This window comes from Sciurus carolinensis, unplaced genomic scaffold, assembly GCF_902686445.1.
Source record: "Sciurus carolinensis unplaced genomic scaffold, mSciCar1.2, whole genome shotgun sequence".
NCBI classification, from domain to species: domain Eukaryota; kingdom Metazoa; phylum Chordata; class Mammalia; order Rodentia; family Sciuridae; genus Sciurus; species Sciurus carolinensis.
In genome coordinates this window covers 3,110,879-3,133,434 of record NW_025920122.1, presented here as the reverse complement: position 1 = coordinate 3,133,434, position 22,556 = coordinate 3,110,879, and the positions used below count along the sequence as shown (strand labels likewise).

The window sequence follows — 22,556 nt, the reverse complement described above, 5'->3', positions numbered from 1 at the left end:
CTTGGTAATACTCATGTACTATACATAAACAATATTGTTGTGATTTAGCAAAATCTGATGAAATTGCAAGTAAGGTTAAAAGAAAACCAGGTAATTCTGGTAGTAAGAAAAGCTGTTTAAGTCCCTTCTTTTTTCCCTTTAAAGCCCTACAAAAGTTGTGACTTCTTCCATATGAGAGGCTGGGAATCAAAAGCTGAACCCTGTGTAACAAGTTGCTCTATTAATTTACTGTCAATTATTGACTGTTCCTTCATCTCACACAAGTGTTAAGCTTTGTTTAGTTAAATAAACTTACAGTGATTTTTCCCATACAAATAAAAATGTCCATAAAAATGCAATGAAAGTATAACCAAATACGTGCAAAATTGTGACATGTTATTTCTGAACAATTGGAACACATTAAATATATCACATATGTACAAAGCATGCTTAAATGGAAATAAAAGAATTCTCTTGAATTAATTTATGGAATTCAGTATAAAAAACTTTCTCTTTTCTTGGAATCTCTCAACTTCTAATCTTCAGTGAGGGCTCTTTATTTTGCAGTGCTGGCCATGGGGCATGTGTGGAAGCAGAGAGGAGGGGCTTAAGAAGGATGAATGTGTCTAATCCCACAGTGTCAACCTTGAGGACTGCTGGCTCTTCTCAGAGATGAGGGCACTGAGACATCTAGTCGCTGACCTCCACTAACACTGCACTCCAAGTTTGTGATCCAGAACTCTGCTCTACTCTGCCAGGAGAGCTAATTCTTTTAACAGTCTTGGATTGGAGCTAACTCTTATATTAGGCTCTCAGATATATTTGTATACAACTTATCAACCAGTATTTTTGGTGTGTATAATAAATTGTTCAACCTATTATGTACTGACGCTCCTTAGAATATCATAGTGATTTATACTGCCTAAAAACTGGACTTCCCTGGGTGATGATGAGGAATGGACTTTTATTTTCCTAGGTCTCCCTCTGGGCTTGGTAATTACATCCAGCATAGTGAACTAGGTTCCAAAGGTGATCACCTTCTCTTCTCCATCCTCAGAAGGCATTAGGAAAAGAATGGATGTTTCTCAACTGTTTCCACTCACATAACCAAAAAAACTTTTCATATTTCGGAATATATGTATATTTGTCCAGCTTTGCTGCAAAGTGACGGGGCATTTCTCCATATCCGTAACAGTTTTGGTCAATTTCAGGTAGATGATCCACATCATGGAAGACCATGCAGTCAGTCCTAGATGTTGTCCTTCATGGCCTCCTTGAAGCCCACTTGAAGAGCATCACAGGATTAAAAGATTGTGTGCCACTCTGTTCAATGACATAAAAGGCAAATTCCTGCTGCTGTTTCTGAAGCATTGGAATAAAAATTAGGAAGATGTTCATGGTGTTGTGGAAAGGAATGAGAATTACTACCTTCCATCTGGGTTTACAGACTTTTGGCTTCCAGTGACCTCCTGGCTCAATATCCAAATTGTTAGAGAAGAACTGATGAACTTCATCAAAACTGATTCCCTTGCACTGACCTGAAGAATCCCCGCATGTTAAGGCAGCTTTAGCTGACAGGGAAGGATTGGTGAATACGTGAAGTTTTCTGGGATATACCTTGCTGTTTGAACACGATTGTTACTTGAATTATTGCCTATAGAATAATCTTTGCCATTGATGGTGGCGTTTTATTTGTGCACAGCCTGATCATGTCCTATAGTTTTCACATTTTCTGTCAGTATTATCCCTGGAGCTTCTGTCATAGTGAGGTATGTGTTTCCAATACCCAGATCCCGAAAGATGATGTAGAGACAAGGCCAGGAGAGGGAGAAGAGGTTGAAGTATAGGGTGAAGCAATTTTAGGCCCACATTACGCTGGAGCACAGACAACTTCCTTCTTCTAGCCAGCATTTCAGCTGTGCTCTCAGGAGGGATTTAGGGCCACCTTACAGGGCCTAAACTTCCATAAAATGCTAAGATCCCCATGGATCCCCCAGTTTCTGCGCTGAGAGGCTCTGGGAAGAGGGTCCTGGCAGATGCAGGAAGGAACAAAAGGGAGGAAGATCGCGAAATGAATGGGAGACCAAGAGCAGGGAGAAGAAACTCAGGAGGGCTAGTGGGGAGGGCTAGGGGGAAGGGTGGAGGTAGAAGAGGAGAGTCTGGGCAGGGGTCCTGATGAAGCTGAGGAAGGGTGAAGCCCTGCATTCTCTCTGCCTGGCAGCGGTGGGAGGAGGGGCTGTACGTGGGTAGAGATGCTGACTGCCATCCAAGGCACCATGTGGAGAGGGGCAGCTCACTGTAGCACACCAGGTTACCCTGGGCTCTAGGTATTCACCCAGGACACAGTCCCAAGCTCAGGGTCTGACCGCCCATGTTGGTTTGGCTGGCCTGCACCGCCTTCTCTGGGCGTCGGTGTCCAGGGCCTGTGCAGGGTTAGCATGGGTGCCGGTGGCGGCAGACTCACTGGATGAGCGAGGGCCCCCGGGGGCTCTGGAGGTGGATGAGCTGGATGTTCACCGCGGTGCAACCTCCACCTTATCCCTCCCAGGATCCCAGTGCCCTGCAGGACACTGAGGGAGCCATGTCCAGGCAAGAGCTGCATCCTGGTCAGCTGCCAGCATGCTCCGGCTCTAGTTCCTGCAGCTGCCTGCTGCCCTGGGGCCTAGAGAGCGACCAAAGCAGCGACTTTAACAGCACGCAGGGGTCAGATGGCCCCATGGGCGCCACCACTGGGACACCAGGCAAAGATCGGCCAAGCCACGCGTGCAGGGAAAAGAGGTTGGGAGAGCAAAGAAAACTAAAATTTATTTTAGATTCAGAATAAATATATATGCAAAGAGCTGTCATTTAATATGTGAGAAATTTTTAGGTCGTGGGAATTTTAAGATTATATTCCACTTACATGAAATTTTAAAACAAAACTGTTTTCCAGGTATTTGAATTAATCTTGCCTTTTCCATGACACCTGCTGATGAATCAGTTGTTATGTTTATGGTCTGACTCATCTCATGTAACATGAAGTCATGTTTGAAGATAACCGTGATTAGATCTAAAAAAATTATGCAAAAAGAAGAAATTGATTTAATATGTCATACATTGTGAAGAGAAAGTGAAACACACACATACACACACACACAATCAGCACAGAAACCAGGCAGAGAGATCCATAGTTAAGAAGCTTTATTTGTCAGTCAGAGCATGACAAAGGTCACCGCTCAGAAAAGGTGAGAGAAGGCAGGGAAAATCTGACTCTGAGATATTTCATAACACTGCTTGTGTAAGATCGCCTGAGCCATCTGTGTGAAGCCTTTTGATGGGCTATTCCTCATATGAGTTGCCTGTGGAAAGCCTTGCAGTGGGTTGTTAGCACAAACAAGGTGGTGAGGGGGAGGAAGAGCTATCTGCTAACTTTTGTTTCCTCGGCAAGCACCTATATAGGACAGGAAAGTGAAACATTTCTAGGGCAGGAAAGTGAAACTTATTTTGTAAAATGGAGATAAGGATTTAATAATGGTTGCACAGATGTTAAGCTTTGGACCTAATACATCTTAAAATGGGAAAACTAAGATTATATTGGACTTATTTTTAAACAAAGCTGTGAAGATGGCAGGGCACAGAAAGGGATTAAAACAAAATGTCTCCATGGCAATTTAAATGAAGAACTGCACAGTTCACATCGCTGGGTACAATTTGTGTAAGGTCACATGAGCACCCTGACAAAATGCTCCTTGTTCTTCAGCTCAGCTCATTCCTAGGTATCTGCAATGTGTCTGAAATTCAATAGGAATTTAAAATCATTCTTGGTTCTAAATTCTCAAAATGTTTCAGCATCAGCGATAAGCAAATGTAAGTAAATTAAAATGATCTGAAATTATTTCAGTGGGAACAAGCATATATGACATTTGAATCTACTGTATATGAATTTATACCATTTTGTAAAACTTCTAGTTCAATCATATTGAGCAATATACTTTACAATTATAAATAATGTCTTAAGTGTATTATGTATATCAGAGGAACAGTTTCAACTCTGAAATTTTGGGAAACTTTCTAAGATAAATTTGTGAAATTAGTATGTGATGTCTAATCTAAAATAAAGTGTTAACAATTTAATTCTCTCTTATTATGAAAAAAAATATACTGTTAGGTTAAGCATTTGACTAGGGGTATGGTCAATGGAAGAAATATCAACAATCAAAACATCTCTTTTATAATTCAACCAAACTGTGTAGCTGAAGGAAATGTGGTCAGGTGAGGCCAGGGATGGAGAAGGAAATATTACCCTTCCAAAGGTCTTGCTGTGTTCCTGATTAACACCTAAGCTACTATGGAAGCATCTCCAGGATGGGAGATGAATCTGCTCATGTGTTTTTTGTCTCTTCCTCTCAAATGTTTAGAAATGTTAGTTAAGATGGGTGGAGGTGAGAACTAATGTGTCTAACAAGGACTGTTTGTCTATTGATCTAGTGTTTGAAAGTCAATCCCACTAGATTCCCCACTGTAAAAGTGGTAGGAAGTCACTTTGCATTCAGTACCGGGACTGTAGAAAGGATGTTTCTCATATTCATAAATCAGATAATTGCCAGGGTTACTCTAGGACATGATGAAAACGTACCAACTTTCCTATTTTGACACAGAATGGAACTGGAAACCAAGCTGTGTTCTACTCTAGAGAAGAGTCAAAGAATAGGGAAGTCCCAGAAAAAGTCCTGTGCACACACATCCTTCTCTCCAGGGAAACCAGAAAAAAATCACGGGAAATTCACTATCCATTTGCACCTAATATTGTGGTGCTCCTCTGGCATCAGTGGTTCTCAGCCCTTGAAACAAGTAGGGTCATCTGGTGATCTTTCACAAAAAATATGGATGGATATGTCACAAGTGTCATAGGGAATTCTTGAAATGCAATGAATGCATGGTAGCTGGGAATCTTTGTTTGAATACAGATTGCGAATTGGAAGTTTTCAGAATGACTGTTCCTTCTGGTTTGGGGACCATAGGTAGAGTAACAAATCTCACACCCACTGAATCTGAACTTCCCTGTTGTTGAGATGCTTAGCAGTCCAATGTTAAAAGTCTCGGCTATTTCCAATGTACAGTTCATCTTGTCACTCACTTCATTGCTTGACATTGTCCAGGTTGGAGAGTTTGATATGAAGATCAGTAGGGTTATTCCTGTGGGTATCAGCTGAGTTGAACACTCTGGCCTCCTTGTCTGGGTACCAAAGATAATCCTGACTACATAAAATGCTATCAGACCCCATAACTCTGGAGGAAAGTGACACATTAATGAAAAGACTATGGCAGGTCTGGGCAATAAATTGCATTGTCCTATCTTGGTTGATTCCCTTGATGGCTTCAACACTCTTGGCTTCTTTGTGACATCTTCCCAACTCTCAGGATTTCTTCTCATCCACCATGTAAGGAGAAGACTTCTGACTTCTGCATGGTGTGTGGAGCACAGATTAACTTGTCCTATCCATCTTTGAAACTCTCTTCCTTCTTCCTTTTCAATATACATCCCTCTTGTTTAATCTTCTAAATTGCAATCAGACACAGATCAGTCACCTGAGAGCTTCTTTTAGTATATGTGTGGCAACACAAAGGGTTGGTAAAATCTTTAAGATTTGGATCTAGTGGAAGGTGATTAGGTCATTGGATGTACCACCGTTGAAAGATTAATATAGTTTTCTCATTACCTGGTTAGTTCCCTCCACAGTGATTTATTATAAATATAGCAAATGATTCTTCAGAATCCCTATGGCTTCATCTCATGTGATCTATCCTTCTTGCATGGGCACCCCCAATGTTGTTGCCCATGCTGTTCTGATGCTGCCAGAAGGGATTCCATCACAGTCAAGCATGTGTCAGTGTCATGCTCTTGAATTTTCAGAACTCTCTATAAATAAACTAGCCTCAGGTGTTTTGTTATAGCAATAAAAACAGACTAATCCAGTAGATTATATTGCATCATCCTGCTCTGTCTTCTGGGTTCTCAGAAAACACTTTCTTTGCTATGGAATTAGAGTCCTCCCAATAAAAGTATGGGATAATGTTAAAGAATTTCCATTGAAGACACAATTATTAACATTCTAATTGACATTAATTGAAACTGAATTTAAAATATGTATAATCATCATGAAACCTGAAATACCCATAATATCTTAAAGGATATTAGAGAAACATGCTAAAAGGAAGTAACATACCCAGAAGAGTTGCATAGCAAAATGGAAATGGTTTGCAAATGAGGATGCTGGAATGAAATGCGAAAAAGTGTCTATTAATCAGCAGGTGGATTCTTTGACCCTAGAACTGACTATGAAACACCATGAGATTTGGTGAATACACTGGTAAGCTGGCAGTGTGATATCATATAGGCTTACAGGAGAGGAATGAAAGTTCTGTGTTTGGGACCTTCATCTTCCATTTCAGACTTCAGTCTATGTGTTTCCTACACCATAATCTTTGGTAGCCTAGGGTTTTCCTGAGCTCTGTGGTTGACTTCTAGTATATTATTGAAACTGAGGAATAATCTCAAATTTATTGTCAGTCTATAGTGCAGTTTAACCTGGAAACTTCAAAGTGTGTCTGGTATCTGAAGTTCAGAGCAGTCTTATGGAAGGAAGACTTTATCCTGACACTGTGGGTTCTAAGTCTACTACTGGGTGTTGAGTGTCAGAATTATACTGTGGCACATCCTGTTGTCATACCCATATGCCCATTAAGCTAAGTATGAAGTTGAGTTTGATCTAGAAATCTTCCTGCCTCAACCTCCAGAACTACTGGAATTACAGGTGTGCACCACCTCACCCAGCAAGTATGAGATATTTTACTGAAAATATGACTCTTGCAATATTTCAATGTAATGAATATATGAATCTAGAAGAAACACACTCATTGGGGAGCATAATAATGCATGACAATACATATCTTTCTCATCAGATTTTCCTCAGTGAGTGACTGATCTGGAAAATGCATGATGTTTTCTTACTCTTAAGGCCAAATGCAATTACTCATAGAGGAACACTTTGAGTATCAAATATTGGTTATTCTCATTTGGATCGATCTTGTATTCCTTTGTTGATGTTTTCAAACATGATGAGAAAGAGTGGTCAGTCAACAGAATCAGAAAGCAACAGGACAGAATATTTCCATGTCCAAAAGGCATGACCTTTTCTGTAGGGTGGGCCTCTCATCTATTCTGGAGAATGCATCTCTCATACCTGTTTGGTTGGCAGCTGCTGTGGTTGGAGAGTCAAACATAAAGAGGGGATCTATGCATATCCCAAGGTATCCATTAGTTTGCTCTGTGGTAATTAACACAGCACCATGGGACACATTATATAGCTATTATGCGAAAGAAAGATGAGTCCATCTATCTATGCCTGCCTTCAAGTCCTTTTTCCATCCTTACTCCCTGGCATCTGGCTGAATGTTTGGATGACCATATCCTCTGAGTTGGAGCCAGATGTTCAGGTATCACTGAGGTCTAGAGTCATCATCATAGATAACCAGCATAGGGGAATATCTGGCTTCTGCTGTTCCCAGTGCACAACACATTAATTCTCCAGAGCAGGTATTTGTGGCAGTCATGCTGAAAATGTCCGGGAGCTCTGTGTCCTCAGATCCACTGCCCTACCCCAGGACTCTTTTTTCTTCTCAGATCTTTTAATACTGTGAGTTTTTGTGATTATGCACATTTACTCCTTCTTTAGAGCTTCTCTTTATGGGTTATTGGGGAACATTCTTACTAACTCTGGGTGTAGAAGTGCTTCTTTGGGAAGAAGAGATGGAGGTCTGACTTCCACAAGTTGATTCTCTTGTCATAAAATTCACTTTAGGCTCCAAGACCCTGATCCCTGTTACCTTTCAGGGATTGACAGGTGATCATTGTCCCATTCTTTCTGGGTTGTGATTTGTCCTAGCCCTACCTCAGCAGGACTGTTGACCTTCCAGGAGCCTCAGCATGGACTGATCTGAAACCTCCTGACACCATTAATCATGCCTCACCACTAGAAAGTAGATGGTTGATTTTAACATCCTCATCCATTTCTCTGGTCACTCAAATGCACTTCTGTCCCATGATTGTCACTTCTTTAAAGTATGACAGTGTGTCATTGGGATTTTTGTGAAATTGAATAAAATGTGACCTTTCTGGGTGAACAAGACATTTTTTGGGTAAACAAAGATTCTGTGGATTCACCCCCTCTCCTATACTATTGCCCAAGTGGTGATTGCTCTTTTCTACAACAGTCTCCTTCCCACAATAGACTGGCAACAGTCACAAGAATTTTTTTTATTGCCTCAGTGTATTACATAATCTAACTAATGTGCCAGGAATGACACCTGCCTGAGGAAAACATGTTAGTCTGCCTGATCTCTGAATTTACTCGGTGTGAGGTTGTATAGAGCTAGGCGGTAGAAGATGGTTAGTCAGGGTTCCCTCTATCCAGGAGGATACTGTCACTGAACAAATGAGAGCACTGCATTACAGAAATGACCTGAGGCATCCGAGAGTCCATGTCATTCTATAAAGACTTCTAAAGGAGGCTACTGATTCAGAGATAAGGTACAATGTGCCCACATCACCATCTGACATTGCACCTGAGCATTGGAGTTTTAGTCCTGAGAACAGATCTTTCTAGGAGGGAGAGAGTCAGTAGAGAGTGGGAAAACGTGCCAGTTGATAGGAATCAGGCCTGGAACCACTGCTGGATAGTGAGGATGTGGCTTCAGAGTGGACAGGAGGGCCAGGCAGTCATCCTACATGAAAAATGCAGGCCCTGGAATCCGTGTTCTGTAACACTGAGTTCCTTCCTGGAGCACCTGGGACTATGCATGGTATCCTCCGTGACTCACAGTCTTTCAGGGGTTCCCTAGGCTGACACCTGGGAGCAGTTTCCTTCAGCCCATTTCCAAAGTGATTTCCTCATGAGTGCCAGTTCCTTCCCATGCCCTCAGCACTATAATACTACCACTGTGTGAGCCTGACACTCAGAACTTGGTCACTTCAGTCATGATTAGAATGGATTGCTCTGACTTCCCATTCCGAAAGAATGTTCTCAGGACAACTTTTGACCCTGGGGCAGACCTCCCTCTAGAGATCCCCCTGAGAAGAACCAGCCTCCACTCTGGCTCCTCCTTGGTATATTTATGCTGCTTCCTGCTTGTGAAGGATATTCAGAGCTTTAGTCTCCTTGTCAATAGTGATCCCAAAGTTCATGTCACCTGTGATGGAACAGCAGCTGCCCTCACCCATCCTTGACAAGAACAACAAAGTGACTTCTCATCTGAGGTACACAAGCCTGTGAAGCAGGTAGAGCCCCTGTCACCCATTCCAGGGAAATATTCCCACCCTGGTGCTTTGTTTTCTTTAGGGAAAAAGAGAAAGTTGTGTCTACAATTCTGCAAAAACAAAAGAACAGAGAAATATGAATGGTACTCACTGTGGAGCCAGACTGCTGTATGTTTACTGTCAGGTCTGGTTCCACCCTCCATGGCAATGAGAACAGTTGTCAGTTCAGGGGGAACACTGGATCTTTCTGCACTGAAGAACTGTATGGTTCTTAAATCACGGTCATCATTGTCATCAACATCATCATCTTCATCTTTATAACTAACTTTTTTTTAATTCTACATCTCAGTTCATCATCATGCATTTCTACTTTAGCCTTGGGCAACATTTTGATAAACCTGAACTGCCTGCTTGCTCAGACATAGGGACACATGTTCTGACCATAGAAAAAGTACATTCCTGGCTTAGCTCTTTCCCTTGGATTCCCACAGACAGATCCCAGGACCTGGATTTATTTCATTTAGGTCTCAAAAACAAGTGTCCTAATGTAAGCATAGGTGTCCCCATTTCATATCAGGTAACACTGAAACCAAGAAAGCTTCAGGTCCTTCCTAAGACACCAGCATTGTCAAGGTTGGAAACAGACCAGACTGTGCTGAGATCTACTCCTGAGTTCTTTATGGCAAAGCATGATCAGAAAGGGTAGGGTTTATCTTCAAAGCCAGGTTGGACTTCAGGACTAGTGTACCTCATGGTTCACTGCTATCCCCACAACCATGACCTGTTCACCACCAAGAGACCAGCTAAGCCTGCAGGTGGTAGTTTCTGTGGGCCATTTCCATTTTAGAGCTGGAGAAAATGTGCAGTTGGAGAGTTCACCTTGCTTCTCAGGGCTGGCCTGCCTTATGCTGATGCTCTCTTAATGATTGCCTGAACGCTACAGCAGATGAGTGTCTCAGGATCATTTCTATCTGGGGCAGCTCAGCCTTAAGTTATTCCAAGGTCTGAAGGTTGAGAATATTATAAGGTTCTTTCTTAGGGTTTTGCCATTTGCAACATGCCCAGGGTTGAGCTCAGTCTCACAGTCTGTCTTTGGGTTATGAGGATGTAGTTAATCCTATATACAGAGCCTCAGTGGTCATCTGTGAATACAGGAGAAGGAGAGGCATTCAGGTCATTGTGGAAATGCCCCAAATCTCTGAGACCTGTGTCCATAGCCGGACAGGGCTCTTTTGTCATTCACCTAAGAAGGATGAGGCTACGTGGTCAATATCCTGGACTAAGATAGAAGCAATCCAGTCGTAATGTAGGGCCACAATCACACTGCAGAAGGCATAAACACATTGTGGCCATGGCAATATTGGTAGCAACCACTTACTGCAGGAAGAATAATGTGCATATTATCCACAAACCAGATTTTTCTCTTGAAATATTATCATTTTTCATTTGGGTTTCAATTCTTGTGAAATTTAGACTCTTTATGATCATTACTGCAAATAAATGAATTAATAAATGAATATTATTTATTTCACCCTGTTAAAATTGGTGTCTAAGTCTTTATTTTGCACTTAATTGTTCAGTTACCATGAGTAATGAGGATGGATTTTGGTGATACCAACTGGATTTCAAAGGACTTTCAGACACATAGGAGATTCTGGCAGGTGGAGTGAGGTGTGTAAAGCAGGAGGCATCCAAGATGACCTCAGAGTTTCTCCTTTGAGGCTTGTTTGTTCAGGGGCCTGATAGAAGGTCCTAATGGGCAGATTTGTGGCATATTAGATGATTTCCAGGATGGGCAGGCCATACCACTGGAAACTACCTGATTGTGGAAGTGCATCTGGGGATGTCTCCATGGCATCCCCATGGTTGATCTATAGCTAGGTGGGAAGAGAAGCTGCTGGCCATGTCTCTGGGCCTGTCACGTAGCATAGAGAGTAACCTGTCTGTGCAGAGGGGAGGACCTGTTGAAGGGCCAGTGCGAGGGGAAAACTTAAAGGTGAGTGGGGAAGGGTAGTGGGAAAGAAGGGTCCCTGCAGAAGGAGGGAGGAGGCTGGGAATATCACAGGAAAGGAACTTAATCAGGAAGGACCAGGCTCCAAACATCTTGTATATTTGTCTAGCCCAGACCAAAATCTCTAGGGGTCCATTCACTCAATCATAATCCCATTCTAGCATCCACTTGGGATGAGTTTACCAAGGTCATTCCTATCCAAAGGGCAGTGAATACTGCAAATTGGACCCACTGGTCCAGGTGGTCTCAGTCCTACAGGTGGAGAGGTGTGTTTGTGTTTGTGTTTCCATCTGGAAACCTCACACGTTCCTCCCTCTGTTATGGTTACTGTCATTCTGTAGTGAATGTATTTTGGGGCTATGGACCACTTTTTTCATCTTAATATTGAACCCAGGACACTTTATTTTTTTTTCTCTTTTTTATGGGGGGACCAGGGATTGAACCCAGGGGCTCTTGAATACTGAACCACATCCCCAGCCCAATTTTGTGTTTTATTAAGAGACAGGGTCTCACTAAGTTGCTTAGTGACTCACATTTGCTAAGAGTGACTTTAAACTCTCGATCCTCCTGCCTCAACCTCCCAAGCCACTAGGATTACAGACATGTGCCACTGCACCTGGAATGCCCAGGTCTCTTGTGCCCAGGAAGATGAGGAAATAATCAGTAACTCTTTGCTTCAGGACATTCCTGAAAGCAATTGTCCACAAGGAGTTGCTCTGAGTTCACACTTTTCACCTGGGCAAACTGTTCAGTTATCAAACAAATATTTAGTAATCAAGACTCAATAATCATCTCACAATATCCTCTGACCCTTCGCTATTGTGGAACAGATGTGACCACATTTTAGTTTGTTCCTTCCTTTTGAGACATACATAAAACCACTCAAGTACAGAATCGAAATTTTACTTATACATTCCATTGTCATCCCTCTTCTGAGATCCCAGGATAAGCATGTCTGGGATAATCTCCCTTACTGCTCATAGACTTGCTGGTGCTTTCTTGACAGGGGTACTGCAGTCTTAAGAAGCTGGCAGCTCATATCATTCGAAATATTCTACTCAAGTCAAAACAGAGCCAGCTGAGCCTGTAGAGGTTCAGAAACAAGGCCCCATCTCGCAGGAGTGTCATGGCAGGGGAAGAATTGGAAGCATCCATCTGTGTGACTGTTTCTTTAGTTCCACTGTGATCAGGGAAGGGAGAGTCCTCAGTCGCCAGGCTGGTGGCAGATTTTTTTTCTAACTTCCCTGTCAGCCTGTGTCACTGTGAGCATCATTGCCATTCCACTCCTGACAGTATAGTCAACTTGGTTCCTAGTCTCGATCCCAATGTTGGTCAACATGGCTATGTTTCCTGAATTGAGCCAGAGAATTGTTCAGGGATACCTGAATGGCTGATACATGACCCTTGTCTGGATTCTGCTGATACTACAGTGCAAGATATATGCCAATGCTGTTGCACCCACAGATGATCCTAGCTGTCTGTTGTGGGGCCACTGATTGGGAAAATGACTGAATCACTTCATAGGTGGCCATGGAGTCTGCAAGAAGAAAAAAATTAGTTGTATTCATGAATATGAGGGAACAGTCCCAGGAGATCCTGCTCCTAGGCTTGGATGAATTTCCTGGACTTGTTTTGCAACAGGACACCTCACCAATCACCCTCAGCACAAGTGACTAGTGGGCTTATTTTATCATGGAAACTTTGAACACAAGACACAACTACCCTGTTTCCTGGCATCTGGAGCCTCTCAGACTCACACAACCCCCATCCTGCAGCAGGTTCCAGAGCATCCTGCCCACCACAGGCAGGACCTTGCTGAGCTGAGAGTCAGGGTCAGTTTGGTTCCATAGAACTGGGCTGGGTGGATGGGTGAGAGCCCTGGAGAAGCACCTGTGCAGTGAAATAGTAGGCAGAGTAGGCGGGACGTCCAGATCATGGTGAGTTTGCCCCAATACTGCTTCCTGAGTCCTAGGCTGGGCTGGCTTCCTCCCAGGGATATCTTCTCCACTTGATGGAAATTGTTGCCCATTATGTAAATCAACCTGCATTCTGGGCTGCTGCTGGAGGAGCCTTGTTTTGTCCAGAGCAGGGCTCAGCCCTGAGGACACAGACAGTGGTGGAGTAGACTTCTAGCCCAACCTCAACCCAAGGGATGCTCCACCACCAGCCGCTCTCAGTCTGGGTGATATCTACATATACTTTCCTTGCCAAACTCCTCTTCTGTCCTGTCCGTGCAAAGCATAGGGGCAATGGTCTCTGTATTTTATATGCAGCCTGAAATCCTGACCCTGTGTTGCTCCTGCTCCTGTTCAGCAGGTGACTTGAAAAACAGTGCTCTTTTGTAATTATCCTGAAGTGAAGTCCGGGTTCCTTCCCATGAATAATCCTGGCTCAGGATGAAGGTGATTAATTTTGATCTGAGTGCTTTGGTGTGTCCTGTTCATAATTATTTCTACCACAGTTTAGATATAAAGGAGTCCTATCTGCACATTAGAGGTTCTTTCACAGAACCCAGTGTGGTGACTCTCTTTACCCTGCCCTACCCATGACAGCAAGAGACTTAAACATGTTCAGGCTCCTATCAAAGATCACGCAGATCCTCAGTGGACATCCGGAATAAAAATCCTATAATGCTAAGTGTACATGGAATGTTTAAAGATGTACGAAGTGCTGTACATTATTTTCCCTTGGCTCTGAATTATTGTGGCAGGTCCTAAGTTCTGTCTCAATATCTCAGTGTGCGCCAAGAGCCAGGGTGATGTCAGGTGATGATAGAAATGTTCATCTAGAAGAGTCTCAGGGTCTGCAAACTCCAGAAACTCCTCATGTAAGTGTTTAGTATAATTAAGAGGACTTCGTTTGCTGGGGAAAATATATCAAGTGAGAACAACTTATGTTAAGCATGGGGGTACAGATTTGTAACCCTAGCTACTAGGAAGGGTGAGCTAGTGAGATCACAGTTTCAAGGCAAGCCTAATCAACTTCTCCAGGCCCTGTTTCAAGAAAACACCAACAAACCACACACACATGCATGCACACACACACACACACACACAAACAAGAAAAAAATAAACAAAGGACTGAAAATGATGCTTAGTGGTAGAGCCCTATTGATTTGCTCACTAATACCACAAAAAACAATCAAACTTAATTAAGCCAATACAAGGTTAATAATCAAGTATTTTATGCCTCACACTGAGAAATCAAAATGAAAATTTAGCAACTGCTTCCGAGATAGTAACAAGTACAGACTAGTGTAGAGCAAATGGTAAGGGAGCTTCCTAAGAATGAGAAGCAGTGGTGTCTGGCTATTCAGGCAACAGTCACATTATAGTGAAGACATGTAGGACTCTGGTTATCACAGGGAGTATGGTTGTTTATGGCAACAAGGTTTTAAGACAAATGGTAGACTGGGGAAACAAAGAGATTGATATACAGCAGAGAAAGGCACACCTACAGATCAGATCTCACAGACATGGAGCCAGCAGACTTGTGTATGTCAAGGACAATGGTGCTATACGAAAAGGACACTTTTACCTCCATATCTCAGTCACTAACCCTCCTGATGTTAGAATCTCTGGGAAAACCTGACTATTGCATTCTCAGTGGTCAGTTAGGTCTCTGCTGCCCCCCAATGGTTCCTCCACACTGAACTATTTTCTGAGTCTGCACCTGCCCAGAAAATTCTACACAGATCTATTATTTCCTGTTCTAAGGAGTGCAGATCTTCTTCCTGTTGTCGCTGCCTGGCCAAGAGTCAGAAGGGGCTCAGGGGAGCCATGGAGACAGGAATATACTCATTTGGAGGAGGAAATAGCAAGGTCAAGCTGAGGCATCCAGGTACCCATCTATGGAGTGCTGAGTGATCATGATTGTGTTTCTGAGGCTTAGAAAAGTGAGGAACAAGACTCATAGATTGACTTCATTTAGTGGCAGCTGTGGATGCAAAGTGACTGTGCAGTAGTGTTTTTGCTGCCACTTAATGATGATTTATTCAGACCAACTCTGGTCTAGTCCAATTTCGTCCTGGGAATGCGCAGGAACAAGTAACAGTCTCTAATTGCAGGACATTCCCATCCTGCAGGAAGGGTTGTGCATTAGACACACTGGATCTTTGGACTCTGCAGACAGTCCCCTGTGCATCATCCTCTTTCTTTATTTAAATGTATAGACTTTTCACCAATTTATCAAATTATTTTTGACAACTGGTGCAGGGCTGGTTTATGGGACGTTCTATGGTTTGGTATTAGGTGCCCCCCAAACGCTCATGTGGAAGACAATGCATGAGACGGCCGAGGTGAAATAACTGGGTTATAAGACCGTTAACTCAATAAGTGAGTTAATGCCCTGATAGGGATTGAGTGGTAATTGTAGGCAAGTTGTGCGTGGTTGCTGGAGGTGTTTCCTGGGTGCATGCCTTGGGGTATATAGGTCTTTGTTCAGGAGATATCCTTTTCTGCTCCCTGATCATGTCTGTACTGCTTTCTTCTTTCATGATGTTCTCCCTTGCCTCAAACCCCAAGTAATGTTGTCAGCTGTGTATGGACCAAGGCCTCTGAAACCATGAGAAATCAAATACATTTTTCCTCTTCAATAGTTTTTGCCAGGTGATTTGGTATCAGCAGTAATAAAGCTAACTAAAACAGACATTTATTTAAAAATAAAAGTCTTGTGATGGATATCTTCCCAGGGAAACTTTTCTCTTCTGTCTGACAGAGATCAGCTGTGTTCTGGACATTTCCTCTTGAATATGAGCATCACAGGTGGAGCTGTAACAGTCAGCCTAAGGTCTTAAGATCACATGAATTCAGAATTTTGAGAAGTGAGGTCACAGGTGATAGAAAATAACTGCTAAGTTGGAGGTCCCTGCAAAGTCTGTTCTACCCCAGCATCCAGGAAACACAGATTGTCCATATTCTGGAAGTATTCCACTGGTTTCCCATACATTTCCTCATTCAGTTGAATGCATTTCCTCTGCTGTCTCTGGATTTCCTGTGTAGCTGGAGATCTACATGCCCCTTGTCTTGATCATCACTCTGTTGATTTAACTCTGTTCAGGATTATTGCCTGTGTGTCCGGTTAACCATCTTGTAGGCCACGAGATTTCTCTTCATGGCATCTGTAAGAATTGGGCACACACTTATGGTTAGTAAGGCATGTGTCACAGTAACTGATTTCCTCTCTATGGAAAGGTGGAACTGCTTCAGGAGCCAATAGTTGATGGAGCATCAGCTGTCCAGATGTTAGGACTGTTGTTCCTGAGACTTTATTCCATAGGAAGACCAAGATTTTGTTATAAGGGTTATGTCTAATTGAGCTGGTTGGAATAGGTGCTTGCAGAAAAACACCCAGGGTCTCTCCCAATTCATGATACTTGGATCATAAACATTCTATTTACTTGAAATGGCAAGTATATAGGAATATTTGGTTAGACATATGCATTCAGATAATAGGAAATATGCCACAAGAATATTCCTGTCCTCATATTAGCGAAAATGAATAAGTTCTAGTGGTTTTTAGCATTTTGACCCATCTTTCACAAAACAAAAGGCACATTATTATATACTATACTTCCACCAAGAAGAAAAAGGGAATATTGATGGTGAATCATGTTTCTCAAAGGAGCAAATTTGCACTGGGAGTGTTGCTCCAATGCAAGTATCAGGAGTGAAGAGTGTGGTCTAGTGTCTGTGTCCTAGAGCAGGAAATTGAGCAGCAGTTGCAGGCAGAGGTGTCATTGATGTTGCAGTTTGGTGGCCCTGGGTGTAGAGGACTCCACAACATAACACTAAGTCATCATGGAAACAACAAAGTTGTGTTTATGTCTTGACATAGGAGAATACCAAAGTAGACTGTATGGAGTTTTGTAATAGGGTCATGGCATTTATGATGAACATAATGAACAGATATATTTTTTCAAAAGGTTTACTGATGTCCTTGCCTACACCTAAGAGCCATGTGTGCTCATATTTTGAGTGGGGCATGGATTTAACCAAGGGTCACTTCACCCATGAGCCACATACCCAGCAAGCTTCATTGTTTTTTTGTTTTGTTTTGTTTTGTTTTGTTTTTTGAGACAGTTTCTTACTAATTTTCTTTGAGCCTCGCTAGGTTGCTGAGGCTGGCTTTAACCTTGTGATCCATCAGCTTCAGTATCCTGAGGTTCTGGGATTACAGGTGTGCACTACTATGCCTAGCTATGTGTGTTCTTTGTTCTCACCTGAAGTAGGGACATAATGTTCTCAGAGAAAACTAGTCTGAGTAGAATGGCATATCTCATTCTGTGTACACAATCCTACTGTGCTCACCATACTTTGTCTTTCTCAAGAGCAAGTTCTCAATTACAGAAAGTCTAAGAATGGGGCCTTCATTGGCTATATTATGTGTTGAAAGGGAGAAAGGGACAGTCTTATGCACAGACCAGATTCTATAGAGATGTTCTCCATACCAAGAACCTCTGACCTAGGCTCTACAAGGTTCTAGAATAAAGTGACAGGATTTCAAATTTAAAATGCAACTAATTCTGTGAAAGAACCACATTTATAAGAGAAACTATACTCTTCTGTAGTGTGGGTGACACTAAAGAAAGTGAGTGAGCAAGTCAAGACCATGGTCTCAGTTTTCGCTCAGAGGGCAAATGACAGTGAGAGTCAGGCCTGAGCGGGTTGTTTCTTAGTTGATGTCCGCATCTGTGTGTGATACTGCATGTCAACTGAAAACTGTTTTCACTGCCATGATAGGTGGTACATTAATATTCAGCCTCATCCAAAGCCTGAAGCTCACTGATGATCAGGATGACTATTTCCTGCGTTGGAGCCAGAGACTCTGTCAGGGATTCCTGAGGGCTGTTGCTATCCTGGTAAATGACCAGCATAGGTGCCTGTGATGGCTTCTGTTGGTACCAAGATACATATTTAATCCCCAATTTTTCTCCAGAGTATGTGATCAAGGCTGTCTGGCTTGAAGTAAATGATACTGACGGTGTCTGATTCAGCTCTTATGAGGTCACAGACCCTGCAAGGAAAGAAGTAGCCTTGAGAAAGACAGTGAGGGTATCCACCAGAAGATTCAATGCCTGGCTGTTGTGGATGAGCTCTAGGGATTCTCTGGGCCCTCAGGGCATCCCCTCTGGATCCAACGTCCATGAAATTGAATATGTAAGCAAAATGCCCCTCTCTCCTGGCAGCTGTCGCCCCTCAGTGAGCCCACTGTTGGGATTTCACACTACAGCACCTGCTCTGACATCAGACTTCTGGGCACCCTTCCCTCCACAAGAGGGCCCTTGCTGAAGTCAGAGTCAGGGCAGATGGAGTCCCATATCCCTGGGCTGGGTGATTTGGTTGGAACCTTGGGGCAGTACCTGTACTGTAAGTGAGGAGTCCAAGGAGAAGGAGGGTCCAGGCTATGGTGGAATTGCACCTTATATTTCTTCCTGAATGACAGGTTGGGGTGGTTTCCTACCAGGGATCTATTATTCTCTGTCTGGAGGGAGTTCCCTCTACACCATTCCGTCAGAGCTCAGAGTTGTTGCTCATGGAATTGGTGGTTTCCAGAGAAGGGCTCAGCCCCTAGGGATACAGAAAACAGAGGGGAAACCCCGAAAACTGTTTAGTTATTTATGTGGACAGATGGAGCTGAGAAAGATTCCTACATGTTTATCCTTTCTCCATCAGTCCTCCTCCGAATGCAGCAAATGTGTGGGTAGAATTTTTTTTCCCTATGCTGTTGAGTCACAAACTTCTTGCCACTTCAATAGCTGTTTTTGGTGAGGAACTATTCCTAGTACACCCTTTTCTTCTGTGAATTTGCTCTAGGAGCAGGTATTTCTGTTTCTTCTTCATCTCAAGCAAACTATATAGTGTCTGGGACAGTATATCAAATTTGAAATCAGTGTAGTATTTGTTGAACATATGAAATAATTCAGCTGAATGAAGAACACTTTATTCTTTTACCACAAATATCCCCTGGGATCTATTTTGGACATATGCACCTACATTTTTGTGTATTCTATTTTATTCAGTGCATATGTGTGCTCAGTTTCTGATGGATATTGAAGCCTGAGTTTCTAGATAGAAAGAAAACAATTTAAAAACCTGATGGCATCCTAAACAGTGAAGGAGCATGATTGTTACCATTGACAAGTACTTTGGGATTGTCACGTGTGGTTGGAATTCTGCCTTTAATCGAAGATAGTATTGAGATAGCATAGAAGGTCTCTTGTCTGGAGAATAAGGTAAATGTGCCCATGATTTGAGAAGTTGAGTAGCATTTCAATATCTCCCCCTTGGAGATTGATATAATGACTATACAGAAATTCAATAAGAATACAAAATACTTGAACAACACTGGCAACCAACTTTGAACTAAATGAATTTGTGAAAACCTCACCTGCAACAGGAGAATATATATGATTTGTTTCAAGTATCTACAGGATGCTTCCCAAGATTGTAGATATTCTAGGTCACATATGAAATATTAATAAGCACAATTACATGCATATTTAGTTAATCAAATTGAATTAATAATTGAAGAAATTTGCAAAATCATCCATCAATTGGAACTAAAAAAGTGGACCTTCACATAATTTGTAGGTTACAATCTAATCATGGTTTCTTTCTCCATTCATCTGTTGAAGCGCATCTAGGTTGGTTCCACAATCTAGCTATTGTGAATTGAGCTGCTATAAATTTTGATGTGGCTGCGTTACTGTAGTAAGCTTATTTTAAGTCCTTTGTGTATAAACGAAGGAGTGGTGTGGTATACATACTCAATGGAATATTATTTAGCCAAAAAGAATAATATTATGGCATTTGGAGATAAATGGATGGAATTGGAGAATATCATGCGAAGTTAAATAAGCCAATCCCAAAAAAACAAAGACTGAATGATTTCCTGATAAGAGGATGATGATATGTAATGGGGGTGAGGGGTGGGGAGTGAGAGAAGAATGGAAGAACTTTAGATTATGTAGAGGGAAATGAGAGGGAGAGTGTATGAAAAATGGTGGAATGAGACACGTATCCTTAACCTATATACATATATGATTACACGAATAGTATGAATCAACATCGTGAACAACTGCAGAAACAAAAAGATGTACCCCTTTTCTGTACCATGAATCAAAATGCAGTCTGTAAAAATTTAAAAAGTTAATTAAAAAATATATAATCCCCATATATATATATATATATTAGAACATTTCAAATTTTTTAAATAGAAAACCACATCATGCAATATTTAGGAAATACAGCTTCATCAATGGAGGGAAACTTACACCTGTAAATCCTAAGATTGCAGTGAGTATCTGAATTATGCTACATGGATAGATAGACTGCAGATCTTCTCCCACCATGAATATGGACAGAGAGTCCTTCATAGTCTTTCAAACATGTTTATGCAAGGGCTGTTCCACCATGAGTAAAGACAACTTGGCCTCTCTGCCTGCCTTCTGTGTTCATCTCCATCTTCGAGGACCTACTTCCTCAACTTGATTCAGTGTTTGTGTGTCTCATTTTCCCTCAGTTCTAGCATCAAGATCTAGAACTTGGAGACTAGTGGGGAAGAAGTGATGGGAAAACTGATGCACACGTTTTCAAAATATTTTATTTTTTATGCTGGGTAGAAGGTACAAATGACCATTATATTGTATACTTGATTTTTGTATGCTTGACACTTTTCTAAGTTAAAAATGGTGAGAAACACCAAAAAACATATTGATTCAATATGATCTGAAAGAAATGAGCACAGGCCACTATGAGGAGAATTACTTGTTTGTTTGTTTTTAACTTTGCATTTTTAATTTATTTTTAGTAGATCTTTATTTACTCATAGTAGTTGGGTTTGTGCTGACACACTCATGCATGCGTAGAACTTGATATCAGTTCATGGTGCCTCCTTTTCCCTTCTTTCCTCCCTCCCCTCTCCCATCCTTCTTCTTCGGCTCTATTTCACTTTCTTTCTCCCATCTGTTAATTTGTATTTGTTTGATTCTTTATGCTATCCTATCCTTCCCTCACTCTTTCCCTTATTGTACTGTACTTTCCCCAGATGAGAGAAAAATTTTGACCTTTCAGTTTCTGAGTTTGGCTTATTTCACTTGCTTGACACTCTCCATTTCCACCCACTCTACCAGCAGATTCCATGATTTCTTTCTTTTTTATGCATGACTAGAATTCATTTGTGTTCCACACCACACTTTCTTGATTCATTCTTGAGTCATTCATATATAGATGGGCATCTGGGTTGAATTCATTATTTAGCTATTGTGTACTTTGTGGCTACAAACATTCAAATGGCTGTATGGATATAGAGTGCCAAAAATGTAGTTTGAAAAAAAATACAGCATTTTAAACAACTGATGAAGGGAAACTGGATAGCTACATGTAGAAAAATGCAAACAAACTCCTCTCTCTTACCTTGCCTATTTTCGATCCTTGGGGAAAACACCAAAGATTGGAATAGCTGGGGCATCTATTGGTTCCATTCCTAGACTTCTGAGGAATCTCCATGCTGCTTTTCAGAGTGGTTGTATTAGTCTGCAGTATGACCAACAATGTACTCATGTACCTATTTCCCCACAATCTCAGCAGCATTTATTGTTGTTTGTATCCTTTTTTTTTAACTGATCAGATTTAATTTCTATGAAAAGGCTACCAAGGTTTTTTTTTAGTAATATTGAAAAAACTTATCCCAAAATGAATATGGAAAGTTAAAGGAACAAGAAATGCTAATGAGTTTTAAATAAGAATAATCACCTACCCAGTTTGAAGAATTAACACTCAGCTACAGTAATCAATACACAGAAACCAAGAAAATGTCCACATGTTAGGTATTTAAAACAACATAAAGAATGAGGAGAAAAGGCACATGCCAGTAATCCCAGCTACTGGGATCCAGGAGGATCACAAGTTGAAAACCCCCATGGGTAATTTAGCAAAACCCTGATACAATCCTTCACAAAAAAAAAGAAAGAAAAAAGAAAGAAAAAAGGACTTCCCACACTCCCTGCACTCATAGGGATTCTTCCCACCAGTGTACCACACAGTGTCTAAGGAAACCTCCCCTATGCCGGAAGACCTGCCCACACTCAGTGCACACAAAGGATTTCTCTCCAGTGTGTCTCCTGCTATGCAAGACGAAATTGGAGCAGAGGGTGAAGGACTTTCCACATTCGCTGCATTTACAAGCTTTCTCCCTGCTGTGGATGCGCTGGTGCTGGGTGAGGTAGGACCTGTGGTTGAAGGCCTTCCCATACTCCAGGCACTCTTAGAT

At 41.9% G+C, this 22,556-nt stretch overlaps 2 pseudogenes; one reads left to right on the top strand and one right to left on the bottom strand.

The window, feature by feature from the left end:
• Positions 1–751: 751 nt before the first annotated feature.
• Positions 752–1,805, bottom strand: LOC124973814 (beta-1,4-galactosyltransferase 6-like; annotated as a pseudogene).
• Positions 1,806–2,446: 641 nt separating this feature from the next.
• LOC124973812 (beta-1,4-galactosyltransferase 6-like) overlaps positions 2,447–22,556 on the top strand; it is a 32,731-nt pseudogene continuing 12,621 nt past the window's right edge.